Raw genomic sequence first — 5876 nt, forward strand, 5'->3', positions numbered from 1 at the left:
TATGTATGGTTGAGGTCTGTGATACATTTCTTTCGAGAAAAATATGGTTTGAAATGTGACAATGTACCCACAGTTTTATACATAGATAATGTAACATGCATAGCACATCTTAATGGAGGATTCATAAAATGAGATAGAACGAAGCACACTTCATCTTGATGATGTTTGGAATTGAATGCCTTCGATAAATAGCTAAACCATTGCTAATGAGAACAATATGGCTAATTTATTCACCAACTCTCCTCCAACTGCAACTTTCAAGAAGATGGAGCACAAGATCGGGATGCAAAAGTTCATTGACGTTCTCATCAGGGGTAGAAAATATGCGCTGTACTATTTTTCCCTTTCAAGGTTTTGTCCCACCGGGTTTTTCTTGTAAGGTTTTTAATGAGGCAACTTATATGCGTATTGTTAGAGATGTGTACTCTTTTTCCTTCACTAAATTTTTTTCCCACTGGTTCTTTTCTATTAAGGTTTTAATGAGGCACATTATCTATCTAGATATTAAAAGGGGAGTGTTATAAATATATTTACATTATAGTGAATGTCTATCAAGAATATAGATAAGATCTATCAAGATCTAGTTGATATCTATCAGGATTTGAAGTATCTGTATTTTAGTCAGAAACTAGGAGTATTTTCCCCTATAAATAAAGGGGTTTTGTTCATTATATTCTTAATCTTATGATCTCTTATCCCTTAAGAGAAATAAAGAAGTCTCCCTCTTCTCTCTATTTATTCTTCTTGTTCTTTCTATATATTTCATAACAATTCAAAATATAAATGGGCCTAATTCGGATCTATGAGAATTGGGCCTCTATCGGATGGCCCAATGTCCATGTCAACACCCCCCCTCAAACGGGAAGAAGGAAACACAGACAACTTGGATAGTATCTGCTGGTGGAGAACTCCTGAAAGGGACTTTGTCAAGAAATCAGCTAACTGGTCTGCAGAGCGAATAAAATGTAGAGAAATTAGACCATCAGACAAACAATCACGTACAAAATGACAATCAACATCACTATGTTTAGTCCATTTGAGAAATACCAGGTTCTTGGCAATATGAATAGAGTCCTGGCTATCACAATATACCAGAATAGGAGAAGAAATAGAGAAGCCAAGATCAGCAAGCAAACGTTTGAGCCAAAAAATTTTAGCTATGACCTTGCATAAAGCCCTATATTCAGCCTCAACAGAAGATAAAGAAATAGTGGGTTGTTTCTTACTCTTCCAGGAAATGGGACTACCACCCAAAGTAATATAGAAACCAGAGATTGACTTGCGTGAGTTGGCACAACTTGCCCACATTACAAAAAAAGGTCAAATTGCGGGGGTTAATTTTAAGATTTGTGGGGGTTTAAAATCCCCGCAAATGTAATTGCAGGGATTCCCAAAACCTCCACAATTCGAGCCATCACAAACAAGTTGCGACAGTTTTTTCCGACCGCCATAATTAATTTGTGGGGGTTATTTTGCGACGGTCGACCCCCATTACTCTAAATTTAATTTTTTTTATAATAAATTTTTATTAATTTTTTTTTTAATTTAGTGGGGCCCATCAATTTTTAATAACTAATTATAGATTTTAATTTTAGCTCAAATTTAATTGTTCCTTTAGGCATAATTTACACTCCAATATTAGTTCAATTCATATATCATTTATACAACTGACTAATTAAACATTGTAATTGACAAACATATCAAAAATACATTGAACATTAAACTTCAAAATTAAATTTTCAATATTAACATCTTCAAACTCCAAATTTTCAACATTAACTAGTATCTTCAAACTTCAAAATCAAATTTAAACACAAAACCTTCAATATTCTAAGATTCACTCCAACCACACAATTACATCGTCATAATTGAATATCTAAGACAAATGCAATAAAATCAAAGAATATTGTTAGGATCACTATCATCACGCGGTCTCCTTACATCCATGGGCGAAATGAGTCCACTAGCCACATCACTTGGCTACATAAAATTGAAAAGTATAAAACTAATGAAATAAACTTTCAGTCCTTATTATAAAACATTTATATCTACATACAATTAAAAACATCATGATAAATGTAAATAAATCAATCAATAACTACTCCATGCGAGAGTTTCAAACTACTCAATTAGTTAATCAAACTAGGAACGTGAGTACCATTCAACATACAGATAATATCAAACTAGGAATTTGAGTACCATTCAACATATAAGTAATACCATTCAAATGGTATGTTTTATCTACATATCATTTTAAACATTGTGGCACGCTTCTACCAATAAAGAAGGGAAAAAACCCAAATGATTATTACCTTTTTGAGGTATCTTCAAAGATCAAATAGGAAATATGTTGGGGAGTTTGCCTCGAGTATGAGACCAAAAATAAGAGATGGAGAAGGAAGCAACGAACGATGCAAGGTCCCAAACTCTTTCCAGTTCTGCCAAAAGATACTGCAGTAACAACTAAAATTGGCTGTTCACGGGCATCTGCTGAGTATGACATTGCCATAAATGGGGGACTGTATTTAGAATATGAGGAGAAACCACTAGAGGTAGATCAAGCAGCAATGACAGTTCAAAAGGAACATAAATCTCATAACGTTGATCTGATTAGAGTTTGTAGTAGCCCATCAAGAAAATTAGATGATGTTTCAAGAAGGAGAAAGAGAAAAAGAAATAGAAAGAAAAAGAGAAAGATAGCTACGATAGATGCGAGCAACTTCAATGACAAAAGGATTACCTAAAGGTGAAAATCAAAGTAATCCACCTTGATTATATCTTGTATTTTCGTGTTGTAGAAAGCATCTATCGAATTGGATTTTATGAGCAATTACTCATTGCAAACACTTGTTTCTTTGAGAGTTGAGACAGACCTCTTGGTCATTGCAAAGTTAATTGCTCTATCATTTTCAAACTTGAGAAGAAAAAACACTATCTATAGAAAACTGATTAGGATACAGTCACCCAAAATTATACAATGAAAAACAATAAAGGGAACAGTCATCCAAAGTTAAACAGGAAAGGTGATTAAATCTTTACAAGGAAAGGATTTCAATATCAAGCCAAATATCTTGTACCATTATTCAAGTTAAGGATTCCTGAATAAGAACATTCAAAGTCCCTTTAATCAAGGCTTGATGGAAGATATCCATGTCACTCATAAAGGAAGGAGCATATTACTAATATCAAATCGCACTAATCCTATAGCATTTCTATCCAGCGTACATTCTTTTGACTCTGCAATTCTATATTTGCACTAAACTCACTGATATTTCTCAAGAAAAAAATCAAAGTGATTAAGAAACTGGACAAATTAGTCATTACGACCTCTAATTGACCATATGTTCTTTCCAGAACTTTGGATAAGTGATTGTATTATCCAAACATGCGACAATCATAAAATAACATTTAGGCGTTAATAGGCTATTTAGCCTCTTTGGGTTTCTATTTTAGAGGTGGAATTTCTCAAAAAAGACGAAGAAATTTCACCGTAAAGTTTATGTGAACTGTAAATACATTTTAGGTGTCTAAAAAACTTATTTTGTCATTAGAAGGGAAATTATATTTATTTTAGGTAAGCAGTATTTTCAAAGTTGCATAATAGAACATCCTGACAAGAAACAAGTATGGTGGGATCCAGAATCACAAAGCTCCAAAACAATTGTAAGTCTTCTTGAAGGATAAATAGCAAATGATAGTACAAACTATACAAACACTTACACCACATAGAGGAACTGAAGCAGTGCCATCATGAGGTTCTCCTAAGAAAACTAAATTCTTAACCTGTCAAGGCAATGAGCACAAATAATTATTAATGATATTTCTCAAGTACAACAAATATAAGGCCTAGATAGATGATAACAATAACATGTGGAATCAATAATATACAGGAAGTCTATGTGAACACTAAGAAATTCAATGATTTCTCTCTTGGACTTCTCCTCTTTCCTTCTTTGGAAAACATAAATCCCAAAACTTCCCCACTCAACATAAATCTCCAATAGAATGCAGACTCAAGGGAGTTAAGTCAATATATCAATTTATTCCACCAAGTAAAGCAAGCAGGTAGATAAAGAGTACTAGTGTTCCTCGATGTCTTTTTTCCTTTTTCTTCATTTTCCATTTGCATACCCCATCACACAATAGAAAATCTCTTCACTTCAACAAAAAGAGGTTATGTCATAGACTAAGAGGAGAGCCCAACCCAAAAGACTAATCTAATTAGGTGGGAGCCCATTTATCTTATAAACCAATTGACACACAATAGGAAAGGATGACTATCTACTGGCGTATTTAGATTCAAACAAAGACTCGATGAAATTTCTGAACCTGATTCATATGTGTACTGGACTTTCTCCAAAATCACAAACACTAAGAAAATTGTTAGGCAACAATTGAGAATTATTTCCAGCAGAGAAGGTTGGCAACAAATTCAGAAGAGTGACTTCTAGTGATGGAGGTCATGTGAAGAGATATTGTTCTGAATATGTGGATAATCTACCAAAAAGACTTACTAGGATTGGGATTAGAATCACCAAGCTCCAAAACAAATTGCATTATGTATGATAAATGTCACATCACAAATCAAAAAATTTCAACCATAAAATCTAAAATCCAACAAATTGCTTGTTTAACAATAATTTAATTTATATTATTCCATCATTAATTGTGAATACAAAAGCAAATATATAAGGCCAAAATTTGTTTCTATTTCTGGTTTCACTGTATTTCTAAAATCACAATAGACATAGAATTCAAAGTCTTATTAAGTATTTTATGACTCATTGAGAACTAAAGATACATATATTGTGTCAAAACATTCTTAAATCTTGTGGTCTTAAATATATCTGGTGAAGTTCCGCGGGTGGGATCCCAGATTATACGCCAAGCATCCTCCTACCTCGATGGATGTAGCGATGATGTTTTCAAAAGATGCTCATCTTAGAGCAGTACAAAAAAAGAACATATGGTGTACTAGAGTTGAAGAATCAGTAAATATAGAAAGTAACATTCTCTGTATGAAGAAATATGTGAATTTTTTACCTGAGATATGCAACTTAAACTTGATGGGATGAAAAAGGGTCCTTATTTCTGCAATCGATCAGTACTAGAAACCCATTTGGGGGAATGAAAGAAACAAAATTAAAATTCACTTACAGAATAAAATCGGTAGATATTTCAAAGAAGAAATCAAAATCAGTACTAGAAACCCATTTGAGGAGTGAAATCGATCGGAGAATTGATTTTATTTTGAGAGGAGAATCAGAGAGGTGCGTGTTTGGGGGAAAAATGAGAGAGGGTTTTGGGGGGAAAATGCACTTATTTTTCGATGGCCAATTAAAAAAATGGGGAACATGAAATTAATTTTGAGCTATATTCTTTTGATTGATAGAGGGGGTTAAAACCCCCACAAATTTACATATTTTAGCGACGGCTGTTTGACCTCCGTATTTAATATAACTTTGCAAAGGTTAAAATAACCCCCCGTAAATAAAACCCTGTAATTAGACCTCTTTTTTGTAGTGCCAGTCCAAATCAGAATAAGTACACAAAGAGAAATCAGTGGAGTTAGAAAGTGATATACCCAAATCAGGAGCATTCATAAGATAATGAAGCACATGAAGAGCAACCAATATATGAGGCACCTGAGGATTATTTAAAAACTGACTCAAGTGTTGCACAAAAAAATAAATATCAGGACGTGCATGTTGTAAGTAATTCAGTTTGCCAAAAAGCCATCTGTAAAGTCTAGGATTAGCAGAGGGGGCATCTATATCAACTAACAACTTGACTGAAGGGTCAAGAGGAGTAGAAACAACACTGTAGTAATGACAATGGAACTCATGAAGTAAGTCCAAAGTGTATTTCCGTTGCAA

General features: G+C 33.6%; 1 long non-coding RNA gene across 2 annotated transcripts; it reads right to left on the reverse strand.

Annotated features, from left to right (window-relative positions):
• Nucleotides 1–1745: 1745 nt before the first annotated feature.
• On the reverse strand, nt 1746–5444 carry LOC124888701. Of its 2 annotated transcripts, XR_007047383.1 has the most exons (3): nt 3721–5437; nt 2313–2487; nt 1746–1980 (listed from the first exon to the last, which is right to left on the reverse strand). It is a non-coding gene; the product is annotated as an uncharacterized LOC124888701 (long non-coding RNA). The 2 variants fall into 2 exon arrangements; XR_007047382.1 differs by having other exon boundaries at nt 2313–5444.
• Nucleotides 5445–5876: the final 432 nt, after the last annotated feature.

The sequence above is a fragment of the Capsicum annuum genome, chromosome 11, assembly GCF_002878395.1.
Source record: "Capsicum annuum cultivar UCD-10X-F1 chromosome 11, UCD10Xv1.1, whole genome shotgun sequence".
Classification (NCBI taxonomy): Eukaryota; Viridiplantae; Streptophyta; class Magnoliopsida; order Solanales; family Solanaceae; genus Capsicum; species Capsicum annuum.